Source organism: Podarcis cretensis (genome assembly GCF_951804945.1).
Source record: "Podarcis cretensis genome assembly, chromosome: 16".
NCBI classification, from domain to species: domain Eukaryota; kingdom Metazoa; phylum Chordata; class Lepidosauria; order Squamata; family Lacertidae; genus Podarcis; species Podarcis cretensis.
The window spans coordinates 21982727-22007439 of record NC_137186.1 but is presented as its reverse complement, the minus strand read 5'-3'; the positions used below and the strand labels follow the sequence as shown (position 1 = coordinate 22007439).

General features: G+C 48.6%; 2 long non-coding RNA genes across 3 annotated transcripts in view; both read left to right on the top strand.

Moving 5' to 3' along the window:
• Window positions 1-24713, top strand: part of LOC307205137 — an 854388-nt gene that overhangs the window by 607752 nt on the left and 221923 nt on the right. The gene's annotated exons all lie outside the window — the stretch shown is intronic.
• On the top strand, window positions 52-22830 carry LOC307205080. Of its 2 annotated transcripts, none has more exons than XR_013833843.1 (2): window positions 52-178; window positions 19671-22830. It is a non-coding gene; the product is annotated as an uncharacterized lncRNA (long non-coding RNA). The 2 variants fall into 2 exon arrangements; XR_013833844.1 differs by lacking the exon at window positions 52-178 and adding an exon at window positions 1242-1929.

Here is a 24713-nt window from a genome sequence, read left to right as displayed (position 1 = left end):
TAAGAATGGTCGGTTTCGAAAGAGGAAGGGGTGGCGGTGGAGAAAGCAGCAGCAGCAGCAGCAAGGACTTCGGCCAGATTTCGCCGCTACTTCTGGGGAAGGAGACGGAGGAAAGGAGGGTTCGGTCGTGCAGGGAAAAGGAACGCCTCGAAAAAGAAGAAGTCACCTTCTTTCTCTGGTGGGTCTCTTGCAAACGTTGAGATCGGAAGGTTTTTTTTTTCCTTCCGCTCTTTCTTATGCTTCCCCCCTCCTTATATTCAACGCCCCGCCGAAAGCTTCTAGAAAGGTGGAGTGTGTTTGTGTGCGTGTGTGCGCTTGAATGAGAGGGAGAGGAGAAGAGAAGAGAAATTGTGAATGGGGGGGGGAAGCCTCTTGTTTCTAATCAGGCTTATCGCAGCGCTAAAAGTTGGAGAGAGAGAGAGAGAGAGAGAGAGAGAGAGAGAGAGAGAGAGAGAGAGAGAGAGAATATGCAGCTTCCGTTTTCCCCTCCCCCCACGCGGCTCGCCGTTGCCAAAGTTTGGATTCCAGAAAAGAAAAAAGAAAAATCTCCGCCGCCCGTCTCCGTCGTTCCTCCTCGGATCTCTCCTCCCTTCTTTCCCCCTGTCCTCTTTCAATTATTTTTTTTTTAAAAATAATTTTTAAAAAAGCCTTAACGATAGCGATTTGCAAAACTGGGGAGCCTTGATCGCTCTTCTACGCCCTCCCAACCCCTGCAAGTTCCTGCAAGGAAGAGAGAGACAGAGAGAAGAGAGAGAGAGAGACGGGTATGTATGTGTGTGAGAGAGAGAGGAGGGGGGTGTTGAGAGCGAGTGGGAGAGCGAGCGAGTGCGAGAGAAGGAGCCACGGAGGGAGAGAGTGAGCGAGCGAAAGCGGCGCTGGGCTCCAAGAATCCCCGGTGTGAGTGCGTGTGTGTCTGAGCCAGCGCGCTCGGCTGCGCCGGGATGGAATGGCTGTGTTGTGCGGCGTTGCAGGGCAGCTGCCGCATACTTGATTGGCTCTTTGACGCTTTCGGACCAATTGTGTGGCTCCATAGGCGTGGTTTTGACAGGTCGAGCGGAGGGGGACCGAGGCGAGTTATAAAAAGAAGGTGTCGGAAATTGTAACGCTGCAGCAAAGCATCCCCACCGCTCCGTGCCGTGCGAATATGTCAACATGATCAGAGGCGGGCGGGCGGGCGGGAAGGGGGGGGGGGAGCGAACGAGGGAGGGAGGGACGGAGGGAAGGAAGGAGGAGAGAGAGAGAGCTGAGAGCAGCCATTGGGAGAAAGCGAGCGAGAGACAGAGAAAGGCGAGAGTGTGTGTACGCGTCTGGCCTCTAGGGGGCTTCCAAGAGGCAAGTTGGCCGACAGCGCCGCAGTCAGAAAACCAAGAGGGGTGGGGGTGGGGAAATCTCTCTCTCTCTCTCTCTCTCTCTCTCTCTCTCTCTCTTTCTCTCTCTCTTGACCAAGCTTTGGGACATTTTCAATTTGGACTTATCATCAACTTTTCTCGGCGAGGCTTTCCATTTCATCGCCTCCTTTCCCTTCCACTGGGGAAGATGCGCGCCTAGGCTGGGTTTGAGATCTAGGAGGTTTAAGTGGGTGTGGGAGAAGGAGGAGGGGAAGGCTGGGTTGATTCTCTCTCAGCGCCCCCCCCCCGTCCCACTCACGCGTGCCTAAGCTCAACCACCGTCTCCTCCTCCCCCCCCCCCATTACCACCAACACCCACTACAAACTTTCCGATCTTCTTTCTTTCCCACTGCCTATAAGGGTTTGAGTGGTTTGGATGCCCGCTCGCCCTCATGGGTCCCTAACCCTCACCCCACGCCCGGGTACACGTGCTGGCGCGCGCGAGATCCTCTCCGCCGCCCCCCGCCCCCCGCCGGATGGGATTGTAGAAGCAGGAACATACACGCGTGCACACATACACACGTGTTACTCTCTGCCCACCGTGAGTATTTTGGCTTGCTTCTTTTAAATTTTGCCTCTTGTTTCCAGTTGAAACCCAAGGCGGGTGTCCCTTTAAGATGGGATGGGGCGAGCACCGAGGATGAGCTTCTTTTAAAACGGGGGGGGGGGGTTTGGAGAGAGAGAGAGACGCGCTTTGAACGCGTTCATCCTGTCGCAGCCGTATTCAGGGTTCCTCTGAAACAGGCAGAAGGACGGGTCGTGTCTGCACGCCTCTGTTGCGCTACAGGCGAGCGATAGAAAGCGGCGTTCGTAGCTGACCGAGGCTTTCATGACGCCTCGGCTGACATTTGCTATAATCCACACCCCCAGTTACGGTTTTGATCACTTCTGAAAAGAAAAGAAAAGAATAGAGGAACAGGCTTGATAGATGGGCTTCTGGATTCGAGGGGTCTCTTTGCCTCTCGCCTCCAGGATAAGCTTCACCCGCAGAACTGTCTATCTCTCCCTGATCTTGTCGCCTTTTGGTCCTGGGGGAAGAAATTGCTGAGGGGCGCTCCCTGGGTGAAGGGTTGGGTAGCTTCGGACTATCTCCCTCCGCGATCGCATTTACGACCAGCTTGGGGCCTGCCCGTCTCGTTCCTTCGCCTCACCCAATACAGTATATTTATTTTCCTTTGGTTTCATTTATTTATTTATTTCAATAGTCTCTGGGATCAGAAGTGCCACCTTCTCTCCTCTCTCCACCTCCCCCCCCCCCCGCATTTCTTTGATAAGCGCATCCGAAAAGCAAACTGTGAAATCCCACTGTCTGAACGGCTAGACTTTGTGTGTTTAAGAGGAAGGACGTGGGGTGGAGGAAGGAAAGAGAGGCGGACAGAGGGTTGGAAGACGAGAAAGAGTTTTGTCCCATGTGCATCTCCGCCGCCGTCAGTTTGTATCCAAGTAACGTTTACTCAAAGTAAACCCATTGAATTGAACAGGGCTAAATTATCCATGCCCCTTTGTGGGTCTACTCTGAGGAATACTAACATAGATTCAACCTAACAACAACAACAACAACAACAATTATTTTCGTCTTCCTCCAAGAGCGGTTGAGCGACATACTGGCGCGGAATTAGTTACTTTTCATCCCGGCTCAGTTCCCCTCTATGTACGTGTGTGCTGGGTGTGTGTGTGGCAGTTTATTCTTATTTCACTTACTGCATTTGTATCCCCCCGCTTTCCTCCAGAGAGCTCCAGATCATACCTAGTTCTTCTCCCTTTCCTCATTTAATCCCCACCACAACCCCGTGAGGTAGGTTAGGCTGAGAGAGGAAGTGACTAGCTCAGGGTCACGGTCCAGCGGGGATTTGAACCCTTGTCTCTCAGGTCCGCCACTCTAACCACTACATCACTTCTGGCTCTCCCTGAAGGTTAGGGGCGCTCGGATTTTTGAATGGTGGGTGGATGAGCTTTGGGCTGAAAGGAGGGGTTGGGGGCTCCGACCGGAAGCACAAAGGACAGTGGTCCCCCTTGTCTGGTTTTTGTGGAGGAGGGACCCAGACCCAGCCGCTCCTCCTGGAGATCTCTACCCCACCCCTCTAGTTTTCTGTGGTTCTTTCTGTCTCTGTGTCTCTGCCGGGCTATCTTTGGGAGCCGGTCGGACGAGCCTGAATGTTGGCAGTTCACAGGAAGGCGTGTTTGGTTAGGGGAAAAGGCGGAAGGGACACGGGCGAGAGGCTTTGGGCGCGCGCGCGTGCTGCCCGGGGCGCCGTGCGGATGCGCTTCGACTTCCTCGGGTTGGGGTGCTAAAAGTTAAATCCAGCCTATGGGGCTCGGGGGGGGGGGGGCTCGGGAGATGACGTTTTAGTTGTAGAGGGGCGTTTGTGCAGTGTGTGACGTCCGGGGCAGACGTCGGAAGCACAGCCAATGCACATTTAAAGGACGTGAACCGTCCCCTCCCCATCATGGGAACTGTAGTTTGCCAAGGGTGTCAAGAAGTGTCGCTCTGCGAGAGAGAAACTACAGTTCCCAAGATCCTTTGGGGGAAGTCGTGTGCTTTAAAATGTGCGTTGGGTGTACCTTAAATGCCCGGCGTGGATATACCTTATATGTTCACTGGCGCACGTGGGAGAGGTGCAAAAAAATCGCTGAGAATATAGGCGGTTGATCAGTGGAATAGAGACAGAGAGCCTTTGTGTGATTGTGGACTCTCCTTCTTTAGAGGTTTTTAAGCAGAAGTTGGATGGCCGCCTGTCATAGATTCTTTAGTTTTGATGCCTGCATTGCCGGGGGTTAGACTAGATGACCCCGCAGGTTCCCTTCCAACTCTACAATTTATAGGATTCAAAAGCTAGGACCACCAGCTAGGATTTTTTTTTGGGGGGGGGGGTGTCCATCGGAGTTCAAACCTCCAGGGGCCACGAAGCTTAGCTGCGTGTGTCGGGGGCCAGTCGCTTTCTCTCAAGTAACCTATTGCGCAGGGTTGTTTTGAGGATGAAAAGGAGAAGAGAGGGAGATCCACGTGCGCCTCCTTGAGCTCCTTGGAGAGTAAAGGCAGGGTGCAAATGTGACGAATAAACACAACTGACGAGAAAGGGGGAATGGGAAGCGGGAGGAAGAACAAGGGAACGAAGGAAGAAAAAGACGAGGGGTCCTAAAGCTGAAAGTCTATGGACATGAGGAAAGGGCGATTGTTGGAACACCTGCTTTGCTGAGGAAGATGCCAGGTTCAAACTGCGCACCTCCAGGTACAACCGGGAGAGACCCATGCCTGAAATCCTGAAGGAGGCCGCTGCCAATGCAGACGAACACTGAAGCAGATGGACCTGTCGCAGTATAAGGCGCTTTTCTAAGAGTGGGGGAGGTACAGATAGACGTGATCACCCGTAGGGAAGCTTTCGTGGATGCGCCCAAAATTTAATAGAGGACAGTGTTGTAAAATATTTTTGGATTAGCGATTGGTTATATATTATTTACCTTTATCTGGCTATGTTTTCCTACTTGTAGATGTGTAGGAATAGCTCCTCTTAGCAGATGGAGGAGAAAGTGGCAGCAGAACCGGCTGCGTTAAGGGGAAAGTACACGCGTTTGTGGGTCATTGTTGGTGTGGGCGAATGAATGACAGCCTGTGCTTATGAAACACACACACACACACACACACACACACACACACACGGCATATTTATTGTGTGGGAAAGGTGATCTAAGAATTACGCCCTGGGAATGGTGATGGTTAAAAAGGGTCAATGGAATTTGTGGATCGGAGCGGCCTGATCTTTCTATATCCCCCTCCCGCTCACAATTCCTGGGGGAGGGAAGAAAGATAAAAGGGATTGTGTTGTTTTTGGGAGACAGGCAAGCCGTTTGGGAGGGAGGAAGGAGAGGCCGGCTTTGGCCGTCGCGATCGTGTAAGCAAGATAGGAGCGGAACATCTAACGCGATTAGCTCCTCCAACATGGCTTTTTTGTGTTTCTCAAGGAGCACATGTCTAAGAGCCCTTGGCGCCAGTTGAGGGTGAAATCCTCGCAGCGTCCAGTACCACTTTGCATTCCCCCAAAATATCTCCCCTTCCCTCTGGGGCCGGGTCCCCGTGGAAGGAGCACAGGAAAGCGGGTGAGGTATGGAGAGAGAGAGAATATATACTTTTCAGGGGAAGAGTCACGGGAGCAGGACGGAAGGATTTGGCCAGACACGCGTTTTCACGATCCTCAAAAGATGGGGAGGCTCGCAGCGAGTGTTTCGGAGCTCCATGCAGTCCTGCCCTATAGGGACGTGTTTACTGACTTCAGTGGGGCTAACTTTCCAGGGGAATTGTGTCCCGGGATGCAATTTTAGTCTCAGTTGCCTGCAGCTCGTTGTGGAGAAAGACGTGCAGGGGGAGAGGCGGGCAGGAAGGGAAGGGCCGGAGTGAGCGGGAGAGAGGCTTCCTCACGGCTTCTGTTAGAAACTGGTCCAAAACTTTGTTCTTCTCCACCTTCTGGATAGAGTCCCACAAAGGAGTGGGTGGGTTAATAGCAGTGCGTACAATCCTCCCTCCCTCGCAGCTCCTGATGGGCTCTGAGCTGGCTGAGGCCTTCTGAGAAAACAGGGAAAACTCAGGATTCTCCCTCCCTTCCCTTCCCGTGGAAGGTCCTGGGAAACTTCTCGGTTCTCCTTAGCTCACAGGACAACAAGGTTCCAACAGACGTCTGGGCATCCGAAGACCCCTCCTTCCCTCTCTCTTAACATTTGCAACTGAGGAGCTTTTAGTCCACCCCATCCCATCCTAGGAAAGTTCTGAAAGGATGAGCAAATCAGCATACACACCATGCATTTAAGCCACATACGCACATGGACAGAATCCTGGGAACTATAGTTTGTTCAGGGTGCCAGGGTGGTGTAAACTACAGTTCCCACGATTCTTAGGTGGAGGGTCTGTGCTTTAAATGCATGATGTGTACCAGGGTGTTTTCCATACGCTCTCTCCCTTCCATACAGCCTACTTTCTCAGCAAATTATAATACACTTCAGTATTTGCTTCTAAGCTGAGCAATCTTACATGCAAAAGAATATTTGGAATCCTGATGTCCCTCACATTCCTTATTGTCACAGGTACTTTAATTGTGATTCCTGTATTACAGGGGGTTGGACTAGATGGCCCTTGGGGTCCCTACCATCTCTATGAAGCCAGTCATTCTGTACTGAAACTCTTCCTACTTTCCAAATATTTTGTAAAGGAGTTGTGAGAATAATGATAACAATAGGAATCTCTCTCTCTCTCTCAGCAGTTCCTGTCAGGTTTGATCCTCACAGCAATCCTGTGAGACAGGTTAGGCAGAGTCCATAAGTGTCTGATCCAAGGCAGATGTCAAGGGTGCTGAAGATGGCTGAGGACGGATTCCAAACAGGTCAACCTCTTCTCCTAAAGTTGTTCACTCAGAAATAAGTCCAACGTGGTTCATTGGGCCCCAGGAAATGTGTTCTGGGTTTCAACCCTTCCCAAAGTGTATTGGATGTCAATCTCAACAGAATAATACAGTTGCAATTGTAAGGGACCCCACGAGTCATCTAGTCCAACCCCCTGCAGTGCAGAAATCTCAGCTGAAGCCTCCATGACAGATGATCATCCAATCTCTGCTTTAAAACCTCCAATACTGTAGTGGGATTTGTTTCTGTTTCAAAGTGATTGAGGGTTATAGTGCTATGCCCCCTTAACTGGAAGCAAACTTCCAGAGTTGGTAAGCCCAGTTAGATCTGTCCTGCAAAAGCAAGCAAACAAAACAAAAAGGAAGTTTCTTGTATCACCTTAAGCAGGAAGTCCTTCTGGCATAACTTTTTATTAGCTAAAAAGGAGTCCACTTCAGAAAGTTGGGGCATCACAAATGCTGTTGGCTGCTAATCCTAACCGGATTTCCTTGAGGGAAAAGCTGCACTGAATTCAATGGGACTTACTTCTGAGTAAGCTGTACGAGGTGCCACAACGGCCTCCCTCGGAAAGCAACGCTATCAAACCTGAATGGACTTACTTTAAACATGCATAGGATTTGCTGAAGGGGGTGTGTGCCGTTGTTGGCTCCACACTGGAATTACCAGAAGGGTGATCATGTCTGATTTCCTCCTTCTTCCAGTTTTCGAATGATGATGGGGGGGGGGGTGACTGGAATAAAACTCTTGAGGCATAGACCAACAGGTCCCTACCCTCTAATTTCCTCCGCACGCCCACACCGCGACGTTACCCTTTGCGGCCCTCTAGAATGTTTACGGATTACGCCGCCTGCGAAATCGCCCGCGCTCCCCTCCTAATAGTGTGCAAACTTCCGTCGATTCCGAGTGACCTCCCAGACTAAGCCCCCTGGAGACTCGTATTCTGGAGGGAGGCCGCACTAATCTGAGGATCAAAAGCGAGAAGGTGCGAACGCTCTTTGTGTCTCCTCGGCAGCCTCATTCTACCCCCCTCCCCCAGCCCCGCTGCCCCGCCTGCGTGTGATAAATCTACACTGGCGCCGACTGCGCGCTGGATGATTAATTTGCAAGCAAACCTAACCAGCCTGCCGACCCAAGTCACCCTATGGCCAGCCCAGCCATCTTAGTTAAATATTGGCCAAAAGAGCTCGGTGGTGCACGTTTTAGCCCCGCTTTTTCTCCCCCTTGGACTGCAGGAAGGTCTCGAGGACGAACTAAATCAACACAAGTAAAAGAGGAGAAAGAGACAAGAAGGAAGGGGCGGTGGAGGGAAGAGGATAACGCGGAATTTCTTCTCTGGAGTCTCTGACCAACCATCTTAGGCTCCATCTCGCCTCATCCAGGGGAGGCTAAAGCCTTTGCTCTGGGTCTCTAACCAAAGTGGCTGAGGGATGAGGGAGGGAGGCAGATACAGCTCAGCCTTTAAACTCAAGGGCGAGGGTGTGGGAGAGGGGAGGACGCCTGAGGCATCGATAAGGAGACATCTGCCTGGCGTCGATCCAGCTGTCTACACTCATTGCTATCGAACCTATGTTGATTTTCCTAACCAGAGCTGGAGGGGGCGTTCCTATTCTGTGTTCTCTTCACCTTATTGGGGGACAGCGGTAGGGTTAAGGTGCTGCTGACCGCCCCCCTCCCCCCGTGTCCCCGCGCGCTTCTGTGAAGGAAGATCTGCCCTTCGTGGACCACCTCCTCAGGAGCAGAGCAAGGTCAAGCGCTTCCTAAGAGGTGTCCTGTCAGAGTTTGTGGCATATCCAGGGGTTCGGAGAAATGCGTAGCCCTTTCTCCAAACTCTAAGGACAGGGGCTGGCTGGTGTTCTCGCCCGTTGGGTACCTGTCGCAGTCAAGAGATAAGGAACGCTTTCGACGAAGCTGTCGGGACTACAGATCCCAACATTCCCGACTGCTCTCCTGGCCATAGGTGCCCACTCCTTGGGGCCCTGGGTGCCCGAGCACCCACAAAATTCCCCATGAAGGGACAGGGCACCCACGGTGGCGAGGCCGAGCCAGCAATCCTGCTCCTGGCTGCCTGGGAATGATGGTAGTCAGAGATCCCCGATGTCTGGAGGAACCACGAATTCCCCCTGTCTCTGGTCTACAGGCTTCCAAATTATTACATTCATTTTCCTCTAAGGAGCTCAAGGTGGCCTGCGCAGTTCTCTCCCCTTCCTCGTTTTATCCTCACAACAACCCTGCGAGGTGGGTCAGACTGAGAGCGCGGGACTGTCCCAAGGTCACCCTGGCTGAGCGAGAATTAGAAGTCTGGTCTCCAAGGTCCTAGACCGACACTCTAATCACCACGCCACGGAGATACAGGAGCTTCAGCTTTGGCTCACTGTCCCAGGAGTTCAAAGAGACCCGCATCACCCACCCTCCGCCTCTCTTTATCAGCTCAGTAACGGCGTTAAGTAGGTTTTCCAAAAGGAGGTGGAAGGGGGAGATATTTGGCCAACGTCACCCAGTGAGCTCTAGAACAGACTTGCAAGTCTCTGTGGTCCAAACCTAACGCGCTAACTTCGATAAATTCCAGGCGTAGTGTGTACGCAGCCTCGGATTGGTCGTGTTCCAGCGCTTGAAAAATCATAGCTAACCATACTGTACTTATTTATACCTGCGCCTTTCCTCGAAGGAGCTCAAGGTTATCCCTTGCTTACCCCTCCCAATTTTAATCTCACAACAACTTTGTGAAGTAGGTTAGGCTAGCCCAAAGGCACCGGGTGAGCTTCAAAGCTGAAACTGGGATTCAGGTCTCCTCAGTCCTAAACCCTGAACCTCTAATTCAACAGTAGCCAAGGCAATGCCTTTTAGATATTGCTGAATCACCACTCCTATCCCCTCTGACCATTGGTCCTGCTGGCTGGGGCTGATGAGTATTGGAGTCAAACTACGGCTGGATGGCACCGTTGGCTAGCCCTGCTCTAACTACTACACCTCACTTCCTTTCCTCTCAACGCGGATCTTCGTCTCCTCCCACGCCTAGTGGTGTCCGCTCTAACTCTGATCCGCGAATATTTGGGCCGCTTGAAAAGCGTCGCCTTCTTTTATTTTGCCCAGGAGGGTGGTCTTTCTCATTATTCTCCTATTGCAGTGAAACCACGTAGGAGGAGATTCAGCTACCGGATTCCAGATTTAAAACTACTTAGGCAACAACGCTATTTAAAACAAGAATACTTCAAAAAATCGCTTCGTAGGGAGTGATTTTAGGAGTATCATTCCCTCTCTTAAAAATAGAAGACCCGCTGAATACCTTCCTCTCTCAACAAGTGTTTTAAAGTGGGGCTCTTCCCCCTGCCTCTATCAGTCCTGGAGTTATTTTTAACCGTTTTTGAAATATATGTGGAATCGCGTTTAAATGTATGTAGTGTGTGCGGGCGTGTATGTGGAATTGTGTAAGTGATATTTGCATTTATATATTCACCTTTCCTGCAAGGACCTCAAGGCGGCCCACGCAGGTCCCGCAACCTTCATTTTATCCTTGCAACAACTCTGTGAGACAGATTAGGCTGAGAGTCTGCAACCGGCCCAAGGTCGCGGCAGGGTGTGTGCGAGAGAGAGAGCGAGAGAGAATGAATTCGAACTCTGGTCTACCAGCTCCTAGCGCACCACTCTAACCACTACACCACCCTGTCACCCGCCCCCCGGGGTGACTTTCAGGGGAAAGGGAGATCTGAGGCTTGTCTCAAATGCTAGTAACCGCTCAGAGTTACACCCATGGGAATTAAGGGACGCGACTTATGTTGGGTCCGATTTACTTTATTACGACCCTAAAAGGCGCGCGGCTTTTCCATAGGGAGCCTAATGCGGAGTCAGACCTTGTTGTCTAAGCAGCTAGTTTGGAACTTTCTAGAGCCTTCCCCAACCACCGCCAGGAAAGAAAAGAAGAAGAAAAAACATGCAGCAGGCGGTGTTTATCATCAATGCACTGGCCGCGGTGGGGAGAGGGTGAAATTGACGTCGGCGTCCCTTTCGCCCTAAATATGCGGCGAGCCCCGCGTGAGGTTCGGCAATCAGGCAATTACACGCTCCTTCCCGACTTAAACTTTCACCCCCGTTTGGAGGGCTGCGACAGAAGTCGGCTGCGGGGGTGGGAGAGGAGGCGTTCCTAAGTGCCCTCCCGCGTTGACATATAAGCGGCATCCTCCGCCTTTTGTGGAAGCTCTGAAAGACTTTTTCAGCTGCTCATTAAGGAAGGTTCTTTTTTTTTTGCGGGGGCGGGGGTGTGGAGAGTTAGTTAATCACCTCTTGGGACTGCATAAACTCTACACGTCGCGGGGAAGGCGAGAGGCCAGGAGCGCAAACGCATTGTCTTTCTCTCGCCCCCTTTCGCGCTGCCACCAGCTTTGAAAGGAAGGTAGAAAGGTCTCCAGCACCCTCGGGCCTCGGGCCTTGTTGTGGGTCTCGCGTTTTGCAAGGGGGAGAATGAGTCGCTTGACTTCTGGGCAGGCAGAGGTCAGGTTCGCCTCCCCAGCTGACCGTGGTTAGGAAAACAGCCACTGCAGAGGCCGAACTTCTAAGGTTGAGAGTCTGCAGGTCGATTTAAACGTTTTGGGTAGCTAAAATAAAGTGGTCTCCATCAATGGTCACTTGTTGTTGATTTTAAATAGAGTACTACTTTTTAAAAAATGTCACCTTTATTTGAGTTGTAAGGTGCTTTGAGTTGCTTGGGGAAAGAGGAAATGACTAAGGAAGTCAATAAACAAGCAGGCAAGCAAACAAACAAATAATATTTCCCTCCAAGGAGCTCGAGGCAGCATACATGGTTTTTCCCTTCCCCTTTTATCCTCACAACAACCTCTGAGGTAGATTAGGCTGATAGACAGTGACTAGATTAGGCTGATAGACAGTGACTCAAGAGCACCCAATGTGGAGATTTGATCCTGGTTTCCCAGGTCTAACACTCTGACCATTTCACCATACAGGTTCTCCTTCAGTTCCATTCAAAAACTTGCTCACATCACCTTGCAGGTGCTAAGCAAGCAGGCAACTCCACCAATTAGCTAAAAACTAACCCTGTTTACTAACTGGTGGCAAATATTTCTTTAACCTGGGGAGAGCCCCTATCCCTCCTAGGAAGATTTCCAGAGGGACTAGCCACCTTAGTTTCCTGCAGCAAAAGCACAGACTCTTGCAACACCTTAGAGACCAACTAGTTTATTATGGCATAAGCTTTTAAAGACTTGAGCCCACTTTTGTTAGATGCATGGAGCAAGATTTTAGCTGTAAATGAGAAGATTGCAAGGTTGGAGTCAAATGGCAATGAAATGAAAAAAATACACTCAGTGATAAGTGTTTAAATATATGTTAAACAGGCACACCTTTTACAGTAGCAGACTGCTGATAACTTGGCTCAGTGTTGCTGAGAAGATTGTATTAACACATGCAGTTGGGCTGGGAGCTATTCCCAAGAAATAGTCATAGATGCCACAGATATGCTGGCACTGGCCAGCTAATGAAGACACACAATGTGATAAAAATCCTATGTCTTGATTCAGTGTTCAGAATTCATTGATAAATTCTGATTCAGCTGTAGCCTTCCTAGGAAGAATTAATTCATCCAAAGAGTTTAATTTTAGAATCAAGGCTTTCCTCCTTTCCATTCCCATTGCCACCCTTGTAGAAGGTTTGACATTGGAAAAACCATGCAATGAAATGTCTCTGGGCATGTGGAGAGAGCATTTATCTCCCACTGGAGGGTCCGGGGTGGAGATGAGAGCTAGTGTGCTAGTTGCTAGGGAACTGATATACACCCCCCTCCATGAATTTTTTTTTCTCACTCCCTTTCCACATCTGCAATTTGTGGATAATAAAACTAATAAGACAGTGTTGCTGCAAGAATTACCAAGATAATGTGGAGTGCTCTGAATGCTCCAGAGCACTATGTAAATAGTATCTGATATAACTGCCGCAGACGGCCGAATTTCTCCCGGATATGCATACTAAGTGTTCAGCAGCCAAAGCTGATGGGTTGGCCACACATTTGAGCTCAAGGGGCTGGTGGGGGCAGGCCAGAAGTGGAGATCACATTTTAGTAGTCTCCTAAGGTCTCACGCAGTAAAAGACACATGAACTGTGTATGTCTGAAATAGGCTGGGCCTTCTCCAAGTCACATTTTTTATGGACCCTGCTGGTGACAACAGGTGTTGTTCCTTGGCCTTGGGACAGGCAGTAAGAGGAGCTATTTGGAGGTGAGTCCTGGCACAGAACAGATGCAGCCAGCCAGCAAGGCCTCTTCCCTCCATTACACCCCACCTCCTCCTGCAAGGAGCTCTGAGTAGCATATATGACAGCCCCACCAGCCATTCAAACTGCGCTACAGCCCCTTCAGGTAGAAAAGTTAGGTTAAGAAAGAAGGTCAGCATTGACAGAGTGGAGATTTGAAACGGGCTCCCCCTGCTTCTCCTCTATCTAGTATACCCCAGGGAGGTTCAGCTGGTGCTTTTATTATACACCTTTAAAGGTAAAGGAACCCCTGACCATTAGGTCCAGTCATGACCGACTCTGGGGTTGCGGCGCTCATCTCGCTTTATTGGCCAAGGGAGCCGGAGTACAGCTTCTGAGTCATGTGGCCAGCATGACTAAGCCGCTTCTGGTGAACCAGAGCAGCACACGGAAACACCATTTACATTCCTGCTGGAGTGGTATCTATTTATCTACTTGCACTTTGACGTGCTTTCGAACTGCTAGGTTGGCACGAGCAGGGACCAAGCAACGGGAGCTCACCCCGTCATGGGGATTCGAACCGCTGACCTTCTGATCGGCAAGTCCTAGGCTCTGTGGTTTAACCCACAGCGCCACCCTTATACACCTTTAGGTGCCAGGCAAAATGTTCCTCTTTAACCAGGCCTTTGGCTGATTGCCCTTTTAAAATGTGTCAGGGAGGAGGGGCATTATCGGGTTGTTCTTGTTTATATTTTTTATTATTTCTTTTGTGTTTTTACATTGTGCTTTTATGTTGCTAACCGCCCTGAGACCTGTGGGATTGGGGCGGTAATCAAATTTAATAAATAAAAATGAAAATAAAATAATAATGTCTTTAGACAGGTGGCAGTGCTTCCAGATTTCAGACAGGGGTCTCTCCAAGTCCTACCTGGAAATGCGAGGGATTGAGCCTGGGGCATTCTACATGCAAAGCAGATGCTCTACCACTGAATTAGGGACCCTGAGCAGCTGATGGACATGAGTTTTGCACAGGTTTCCACTTCTTCCGAGGAAGTGCTGTAGCTCAGTGATAGAGCATCTGGTTTGCATGCTGAAGGTTCATGGCATCTCCAGGTAGAACTAGGAAAGACTAGTTCTGAAGCCCTATGGAGCTCTGTCTATCAGTGAGCTAACTGGATCAATGGTCTTACTCTGTATATGGCAGCTTCCTATGTTCCTATTTCCATGAAGCTTATTCAGAGAGGAAGTTGTGACCCAGGTGTCTTACTAACCCTGTTTGCATACAAAAAAAAATGTGCATTGAGCTGTTTAATTTCTCAGCATTGGCTTATGTGTAGTGCATATTTATTAGGCACGGAATACAAGAGATCTTGGGGGATACTTACGGTACTAAACATGATTTTATTTGTCAGATGGGTGTAAGAATCACTGCAATAATGATGATGGCGAAACTTACTGGAAGAATAAGAAATCAAGATAACAAACTTTTAATAAAAAGAATGGAAGTGGTTTATTGAATATTTACAGATAAATTGTAAACAAATAAAAACATTAGCAGGATTATTGTAATAACCTGCAGTTTTATAAGAGTATATATTTACAGTAGATAATTAAACGAGCTATTTAAATGAACTTGGATGTGCAAAAGATATTAAAAAATAAATTTAAGGAACCGCAGAAATAGGGGGAAGGAAGTCAGATTCTGAAATGTTAAATTGATTATAAAACTAATGAAATGTATTAATTTGAAAAGTATAAATATAAAACTAATAAAAAAAGAATCACTGCAATAATGACTTGTATCCAACCTAAGTCATACTCAGAGTAAACCCATTGGAACTAATGGGCCTAAGTTAGTTAGGTTCATTCATGTTAATAGGTCTGTTCTGAGTAGGTCTGATATTGGATTCAGCACAACATATAGATCCAGTGTTAGTCATATGCAGAGTAGAGCCGCTGACATTAATGAACACAATCAATTTAGGTCTATTAACGCCAGTGGGTCTACTCTGAGTAAAGATCAGTCTGAATTTATATCCTGCCCTTTCTCCAATGATCTCCTCAATGATCTCAAGGTGACATAAATGGTCCCCCACCCCAACATCTCATTAAATTTCCACAACAACTATGTGAAGTAGGTTAGGCTGAGAGGCAGTGACTTGCCCAAGGTCAACCAGTGAGCTTCATGGGCAAGGATGGGGATGTGAAGCTTGGTCTCTCAGGTTCTAGTCCGAACTCTAGCCACTATGCCACACTGGCTCTCACTCTACCAACTATTGATGGAGTGCATGCAGCTGTTAAGAAGATAATCATTATGGGGTAAAATAAACTAATAGGGAACTGCCACCCAATCCTTTTCCAAGAAAATGTGTCCTGTTCCTCCACTCTCCTGGGCTCTGTAATGAATTCATAATGGAACTGAAGGTGTCCACAACACGTTTAATTGGGTCCAATTCAAGGAGATCTTCTTGCATTCAAATGACTGGGCATAAGTGGGAGCTTCTTCCTAGCGACACATGACACACTGAGTGAATGCAGGCCAAAGATACTAAGAGTTCCTGTTCACTACAAAGGGGTCTGTAGAGGACAACTTTCCAAAGGGTGTTGTCCATGGATTCCCATTTGCCATCTTAATTGTGTCAAGTGAATTATCTCTTTGATGGACCTTCTAATCATCTGGGTTTTTAACATCACTTTGTTCTCACCACTCCATTTTCTCTAGAGGTCTGCTTCTATGCTTCTATAAAATCATGTTTGTCCGTGCTTAAAGCAGGGAAGGGAACATAAGGATGTAAGAAGAGCCTGGGGAATCCAACCAGTGGCCCAACTAGTCTAGCATCCTGTTATTACAGTGGCCAACAACTGGAAAGCCCACAAGCACGACTTGAGTGAAACAGTGCTCTTCCCATCTGTGATTCCCAACAAACAAGTCCGCAGAGGCCATGGAATACCATGGAGGTGGAATGTAGCCACCATAGCTAGTCACTGTTGATACCTTATCCTGCATGAATTTGTCTTATCCTCCTTCAAAAAGCCCTGCTAGATCTGGCCAAAGGCCAACCAAGTCCAGCATTCTTTTCTCACAGTGGCCAACCAGATGCCTGTGGGAATCCCCAAGCAGGACTCAAGCACAAGAGCGCCCCCCCTCCTGTGGTTTCCAGCAACTGGGATTCAGAAGTACACTGACTCCCCCAGTGGAGATAGAACATAGCCATCAGGTCTGGTAGCACCTGGCCCTGCAGATTAATAGAATTGTAGAGTTGGAAATGACCCTGAGGATCATCCAGTCCAACCCCCTGCAATACATGTATATGCAGCTGTCCCAAACAGGGATTGAACCTGCAACCTTGACATTATCAGCACGGTGCTCTAACCAGCTACGCTATGTCCTGTGCCAACTTATTGAACTCCCAGCTTCTCATCAACCCCATCATAGCCAAGGATGAGCAATGGAAGAGTTCTGATGGAGGACCACTGAATTGTATAGAATTCTAGTCCTATTCTGAGTAGACCCATTGAAGTTAATAGGCACGACTAATTTAGGTTCAGAGCCAGCATTGTGTAGTGGTTAAAGAGTTGAACCAGGACCTGGAAGACCAGGGTTCAAACTGACAGGTGGCCACAAAGCTCCTTGGGTGACCTTGAGCCAGTCACTACCTCTCAGCCTAACCTATCTCACAGGTTGTTTAGGGGATTAAATTGGGGGGGTGGGGAGAGAACCATCTATGCTACCTTGAGCTCACTGGAGAGAAAGGTGGTAGATAAATGCAACCAAAACAACTAATTTCAATGGGTCTACTCTGAGTTGGGTAAAACCCACAGGTTCCCTCTCTTCAAGGACTAGATATACCCATAGGCAAGACAAGAGCTCAAGGCAGGGCTATCAGCTACTTAGCCGCGAGAGCTAAATAGAGTCTTCATGTTTAGGGAGCCCTTGTCTTTGAATACACAGACGCTGCGGATGGACAAAGGCGGAACGCTGGTTGTGAGCTAGCACGAGGAGGCATCTGTCTGACCGCTTTTGGAAACAGGATACTGGGCTCGATGGATCTTGGATGTGCTCCAGCAGGGCTTTGGGCGATATTAGTCTGTTCATATGTTTTGGGGTTGCAGGAGCCAGAAACTCACGTAGGTTACTTCCTCCGTTTGTTCCTTCCAGACGCTCCTTTGGTTACTCGTTTGTTTCTGTCCCAAGAAGACATCACACGTGTGTGTGTGTTAAAAAGCGATCCAGCTTTCCTGTAACTTACTCTTACATATCCTTTGACACAGTCTCTGAATTATTGATCGGGACAATTTAGTGCAAGAGTCAGAATATTGTGTGTGTGAGAGAGAGAGCAGCGCGTCGATTTTCGAAGTTGCCTAGCTGGGGGATGCATTATTTTTAGCCTATAGACCTTGCAATGGCGCCAGTCGCTTTCGAAAACCTCATAAACCATCGGACTCTACGCATATAATCTATCTGGATCTCTCTTTCTCCTCTCTCTAATTCCCTTTCCCACCCTCCCCGCTCCCCTAAATACAGCCTGTGCCAATAAAAACATCTGGATTAGCATACATTCCCAGTTCTTCCTTGTAATCATTCCCCTTACATTGATTATTAGATATTGCATTGGACAACTTCATAACCGTTTTTGAACTATGCTATATGGCTTTCTGCCCGGGCAGTCTAGCTAATGTTGACTGCTACTTAATTTTTATGCTTACGGCTATTTTCGAGGTGTGCCCCCACCTCCTCCGCATACTCCAGTCACTTCATTTTGATATTTTTATTGGTGAAGGATCTAGCCAACGTTAAGCAATTTAAAGCCACGTTAATGTCAACGCGAGAGATTCAAGCCGCGCGCTTGGCTCTCTCTGGTTGAAATCGACTAGACGAGCGCCTTCAATCTTGTAAGCACAAACTTACATACTTGGGACTCAGCTGCTGCGCTGAAGTCCTTGCCATAGGATTGCGCTGTAAAATCCTAAACTTTTGGCTAAATCGGGCTCCTCCCCCGCCCCCCCCCCCCCGTGTTTCGATCGCTTTCGGAATAAGGGATCCTGGCAGCGGGCGCGCGTGCAGAAAGGTAAAAGGACTCAATCCACCCATCTAATTTTGTGAGAGTGGCTGGATTATTATAAACCCTTTTTACCCCGATTCTAAACACATAAAAAAACAACCACGCCAAAAAACAAAAAAAAAAAAAAACGCCAAACCTAAAGTCTAGTGAAATTAGAAACTAAGTGAGATTGACTGCCGAGTCTGCTCATGCCAGTGAATGCGATCTCATTGCACTGAAATTAATGACCACATTCCCATTCATAAAATCCAACCGGAATAAATCTAATGGAGTGGGGAATTTCTCATCCGCTACCCGTCCGCCCCCCCCCCGCACCTTTTTAAAGCAAGTTCTAAAAGCTTAATTGAAATCTTAATCGGGAGTTTGGGGAAGTTTTCTTTAAAAATAAGTAGTAGTAGTAATAGTAATCCTGAAACAGAGACCAAACCAGGATTTCTTACGCGCCAGGGCTCGTTTGGAGGGAAGGCGCGTTCCCTTCTCATATCTCTTAGACCCCATATAATTTACGATTGCTCAGGAATAACCTCATTTACGTCCGAGTTACAGCACAGAACCCTGCACATGTATGCACAGAAATATGTGCCGTTGAGTTCAAGGGGGACTTATTCCCATGTAAGCCTGTGTCGAACTGCAGACTCAGTAACTAGGGGAATTGGAACTCGTCAGGTACATCATAGACAAGGACAGGAGCGCCAACTTGGCCCCGCGGGGCCACGACTCCGGCCCCCCGGGGCCGTGGGTGCCATGCAACGTGCATGGCTCTGGCATCGAAATTTGTGGGTGCCTGGCCCATTCATTGGGAATTTTGTAGGTGCTCGGGCACCCAGGACCCCACGGAGTTGGCACCTATGAGTATCGATGCGTTTAGCCTTTTATCCACTTTCCCTTGATCTTTCCACTTGTATTTCTTTCTTTCTTTTTAATATTGACATTGAGTTGCTAAGTCCTACTCCCAGCAGACCCACTCAAATTAGTAGACTAAAGTTTGTCTTGGATCAATAGAAATGTTTGCAAAATCAAAACAAGGATTAAAAAGGGGGTGAAAGAGAAGTCAATGATTATGTCTCTAAAGCAATACTCAGAGCAGTCCCATTCAAATAAATGGACCAATGTTAGACTGGACTCTAAATTACGCCCAGTGATTTCGAGTGAATCTTCTCTGAGCAAGACTTAATTGGATATAACCAAATACTTATATCCTCCTGTTACGGGGAGAATCCCAATGGTGGGTGAGTGGATAAGGGCCATCTCAGGTTGACAGCAGGAAGCTGCAGCCTCAGAAGTTCTGAGACCATTTAGCATTCCAACAATTCATTTTATCAGAAGGCCGGTGATAGGTCAATTTACTATTTGGCCGGTGATATGGTGATCCGATTCAAACTTATCCTATCCATCTGTCTGTCTGTTTACCACTGTGTACCATATCTGATAGGCTGTGCGTGTTTTAAAGAATTGGCTCTATTGATCTTTTGCCTTCAAGGTTGTTATTTATTAATTTGTTGCTGCTTTCTGTTTTACTGTTAATCGCCTTGCGCACCTTTTGGTGGAAAGGCGGGAGACAAAATAAATAAACCTATATTCCCTCTCTCTCTTTCTCTTTCCCTCTTCCCCTTTATAAATGATGGTGCTCTTGAAGGACACGATTTTGTGCAATTTGATCTCAGGAGCGGGACCTCTGTGTTGCTTTGCGGGTGAATTTTGCCCTCCTCTCTGACACCGGGACCTCTGCCTAGAAGAAGCTCAGCATAGCAGGCCCGCAAACAAAGACACAAATCAAGAAGATGGACCTCCCATCCTAAACATTTGATCCCACCTTACATGCCAACTCAACTTACTTTCCAGTTAAGGGCTGAGATATCCCAGAAGCAAGAGGCTGCTTTGTCCCGGCCTCCGGTGTCTACAGACTCAGTTTCCTGTAGACCCGGTACAACCAGGTCGACCAGATTTTGTGCTGCAGACAGAGAGCGCGAGAGAGAAGGCGAATGTAACTTATCACCTGTCACCATCGTGGCACACACAGTTGCTCCTAAGCCTAGTCACGGTCCCACAGACTCTCCCGCGCCCTCCGCCGAAGAGGACAAGTCGAGGGGTCTGAAATGCTCTTTCCTTGCCGTGTCTCCCACCCAGCTGTATCCCCATCGCAGGCACTGAAGAAGAACATGGCAACCAGGAGCAGGGACCAGTCGAGGAGGTCGACCTCCTCCTTCTCGCTTCACCTGGAGGAGCCGAACAAAGGGGGCATTTGATCCTGTGCTCAGATGAGCTGTCAACCGCTGCTGGTGTTTTGAAGCACGGCCAGTTAGGCAGCCGCTGCTAAGCAATGGACGGATACCTCAGAACTTTGGAGGTGGGGAGGGGGTAGGAGATATAATCTGAAGTTGGGCTGGGCGGTGGGGAGAGGAACAGGAGACTTCTGTAGCTGGAGGACAGCGAAAACCCGACGGCGCGGGGGAGGTGCTGGTGGGAGGAAAGGGGCTGCTGTCCTTAGAGGCAGCAGTAGGGGGAAATTGACAGGCAGGCGCAGGATGGAGCCCGCCGGATCGGCTGAACTAACGCCCATCTTGTAGCCGAAGACACGTTTTCTCAATTTGAGCACGGTATCTATTACCATATTGGGTTTCAATTAAAGAGACAATTAAAAAAAAAAGAAGCTTGAGCTGGGAGGGAGAGAGAATGGAAAGAGAGAGAGAGAGAGAAGAAGGAATAAAGATGGATGTCAGTTCCCCAACGCCGCTTAATCCAAGTTCTTTCTTTTGCCAAAGACACATTAAATTAATGTGTCGCGGGGGCTGAGGAGACATCTCTCTAATTGTGGAGAGTAGGAAAGTCATCGGGGAGCCAAACGCGCCGGCTCGCTCGTTTCGAGGCCCTGTGATCAGCGATTGATGGAGCGCAGCCTGGCCAAGCCTTGTCAATTACAGTTTAGGCTTATACATGATGTAGTCAATTTCATCCAGGTTGGAGGGACGTCACTTCCAAAAGCCCAAAAGTCTTCCGCGCCCTCCTCCTCGTATTCCTCCCCCCACCAACACTCTCTCTTTTCGGCTCAGAGCTTTCCCTCTCTTCTTGCCGGGGTCTAACAGTGTCTATTGCTTCGGATACAACCCCGCACAAGCCCAGATGGGGATGGCCAGGCACAGAAAAAGTGCTGAACAGAAAAGATACAATTATCCTCCAGCATCGTTTTACTTAGGGAAAATCCGCCCCCCCCACCCACAAATGCAGTAAGCAGGTCATTTGCCTCTCTGCTCACCTTAGAAGTTAGGTAGCGCTTATGAACCTCAAGAGTAGTTAATTTCTCATGCCTTAAAAAAAAAAATAGGTAGTTTCTTATTCTTCAAAAAAATGGGTGCGTTTTCAAAGCGTTTCATTTACAATCTTGCTACAGAAGGAAGGTCTGGCACGGGGCTGGGGGCGTGAGAGATAAAATTCGGAATCTGGAGTCGTCTTTAACTAAGCAATGCACTACCAGAGGCATAGGCTCAAAAAGACTGTCTTTTCTCCCAAGCATTTTTATATCTGTCGATTAAAATCGCAGAGCCCCAAATGAATACTCGTGACTCGCAACACACACTTGACACGATGAACGTGCATTTTATTAATTAAGGTGTTGCATCTCTAGTTCTTGGGCTTCTTTTTGGTCCACGTAGTGTCGTTCCCCCCCCCCCCACCATATTTTTTTATTTGAAACCTATTTTTTTAGTTCATCTGTCTCTCTTCTTACAATGCCTGCACGGGTGGGGAAATAATATCTATTAAAATACGGTGTTTAAAATCGAATTACATGCCAGGGGGTTGGGGTGCGGGGAGGAAAGGAAGGGTTTCATAAACCACATGTGCGAAAACAAAGCCAGATTACATTTTGTGAGGGAAGGAAGCTAAAACGATGAAAGAGAGAGAGAGAGAGAGAGAGAGAGAGAGAGAGAGAGAAAGAGAGAAAGAAAGAAAGAAAGAAAGAAAGAAAGAAAGAAAGAAAGAAAGAAAGCACGAATGAGTCGTGCAGGGGCCGATCCTGCGCTTATTAACCGTACTATATTCAAAGGAGTTTAGTTCTCAAATGAAACAGAGCTAAACTTCCAGAATTAGATGCTGAGGACAGTCTTCATCTCCGGAGTGGAGGTCTCTTTTCTCCCGATATATTCTCCGCTGCTGATGGCTGAGATCGTTAGGCCTTAAAGAGGCTCGGGTGCCTGTGCCTTTGAACGCTCAAGAGCTTAATTCGGAGTCGGGACGTCCAATCTGGAGCTGTTTAAAACAGCAGTTTTCTGGACATGTCATCGACAGGAGCGAAAAGCAGGAATAAAAATTTACTCCGGTATTCCCTCCCCCTCCCCCTCTTCTGGAGGCTGGGAGGGGAGATAATTCCTGGGATGGCAGCGAGCTTGTCCTCACTCAAGAGTTTGTTAAGACGCTGCGCCTCTGCGCTGCGGAGCCCTGGCTATCCCCAGGGCGAAGCGGACAGACAGACAGGCAGGCGGGCAGAATTCGAAGCGACGCTGCAGCCAACGGCCTCTGACTTTACAGCCCCCTGTCCTGACCGTCTTCAGAGCTGCAGGAATACGTAGCCCCATCTTCGGCACGTATATACTCCTCGGAAGTAAGTTCCGCAGACTTCAGTGGCGCTTTGCTTTCAAGGCAAATGAGCAGAGCAAGTAGTTCTAGAGTATGTCTCCCTTCTTTTCTGACGAAAGGACACGAATATTTTCTCTGTTTCTCATTTATATTTCCCCCTTTCTCCCCCCCTTTTTTTTTTTTTTACATCCAAGATGTTCTCAATAAAACCCTATCAAACGCACCGACGATATACAGTGTGATGTGCCCATTAATTAAGTCAGTGGGGCAACGCTCCAATATTTGTGGGTGTGGGTGTATGTAAGGTATACTTTATATACTGCGGCCAGCTCAGATGTCTTTGTATCACCGAGCACAACAAAGCTGCCTGGAAATTCCAGTGGGAAACTCAGTATGAAATTGTGGCACCCAAATAACAACTACCCCCACCCCCCACCCCTGTGGGCGGTGGATTATGCAGGACACGTTCCTTTGATTTGACTCTATTTAGTAGTTTCCTGGGACTCCCCCCCCTACATTGTATTTCTACAGTCTCTTTACTCTGGACTCCGGAATCAAAATCCCGAAGCACGAGACATTCAATATTTTTCCGCAGAAGAATGAAGGAAAGACCCCACCCCTCTCCAGCTTTAATTCTAAATCTAGAATTTTGCAGAAATGGCGAGAATTGGTCGTCCTAGACTGCATACACGCAATGCATGTAAAACACACCCAGCTACCCCAAGAATGATACCCTGAGAAGCGTAGATTGTTAATGCTATTGCTACTTGTCGCTCTGCGAGGGTTAAACTACAGTTCCCAGGTTCTTGGTGTGTGTGGGGATTTGCTTTAAATGTACAGCGTGCCAAATTTCTTTAGGACGTGCAGTCGAAGCGCTTTCCTGGAAAGCGATCTATTATACACAGGTCGGTACACACGTGAAAGCAGGTCGATTTTTAGACCGCAGAGCTCGGCAGATCCCCTCAACTTACAGAAGTGTCCGTGAAAAATACCCTTGGTTTCAAAACGAACGTGGGAAATAGTTTCTTCGAAGGAACTCAGGGTTAGAAAAACCTGTCTCCCTCTCTCCGCAACTCCTACGTTCCCGCTGAGGCTAAGCAACCGCTCCCCAACCCCCAACAAATGCAGGTTGTTTTATTTTAAATTTACTTCTTTCTTAAGAAGGGGGGGGGGAGAGTGCTGTGCTGGTGCAAATAGGCAGCGACGCCTCTCTTATTATTTCCACCATCCTCACAGCGTTGCTATTATTTTCTTTCTGAAATGGGACTTCGTTTATCCCAGAAAGTCAGAGGTGGAAAGCATAAAGCCGGCCGCCCTGCGGAGTTGAAAGGAACCTCTTGTAATTCGATTTGCCCAACGCCTCCTAATTTCACGACGTCTAGAAGAGGGAATCGGGGAGACGTGGGCTTGCGCCTTGGCCCCGCGTTCCTTCGGCGCGCTGGTTCCCCAACCCCGGGAAAAACCACTGCCAAGGACCCACTTTAATGGGAAGACTCCATTCACCCCACTCTACCCCCACCGATCTACTCTGAGCCCCCACCACCCCTCCGGACCCCGAGCACGTCGCAAGCCATTAGGCTGCCTGCGGTAATTACCGTCCGGGTAAGGTTCACTGCAACAGGCAGACGGCGATTCCTGCCTTCGGATTTTTATTTTTATTTTATCCCCCCCCCCTATTTTTGCAGGAGGGGTGTTGGGAACATTTATTAAACCCAGATGATCCTCGGGGTTTGGGGGCCATAAGGAAACGATTTACAATTAAGCCAATTGGAACCGAAATGCAGTCTTTTTCAAAATTTTCTTGCAGGTGTAAATAATGTTTCCTTCAAGGGACGGGGCCGTTCAGGTGCCCCTTTGCTTTGAATGTCCCTCCTCTTTCTCCCTCATTTGGCCCAGCTGATCTAGAGAGGCAACCCCACCTTTGGGACGTGCGTTTCTCGACGGGACGTCTCCGATAGAATTTTCACACACCTGCAGAAGACCCGTCTAGTCCTCTCACACATTAAGTCCTAGTCCTCCAGAGCCGATCTTAAAACACGCGATTTTGGACAGAGGGACCCGTGGGTTTCAATGGAACTTACTTTCAAGTAAGTGTACTTAGTTATTA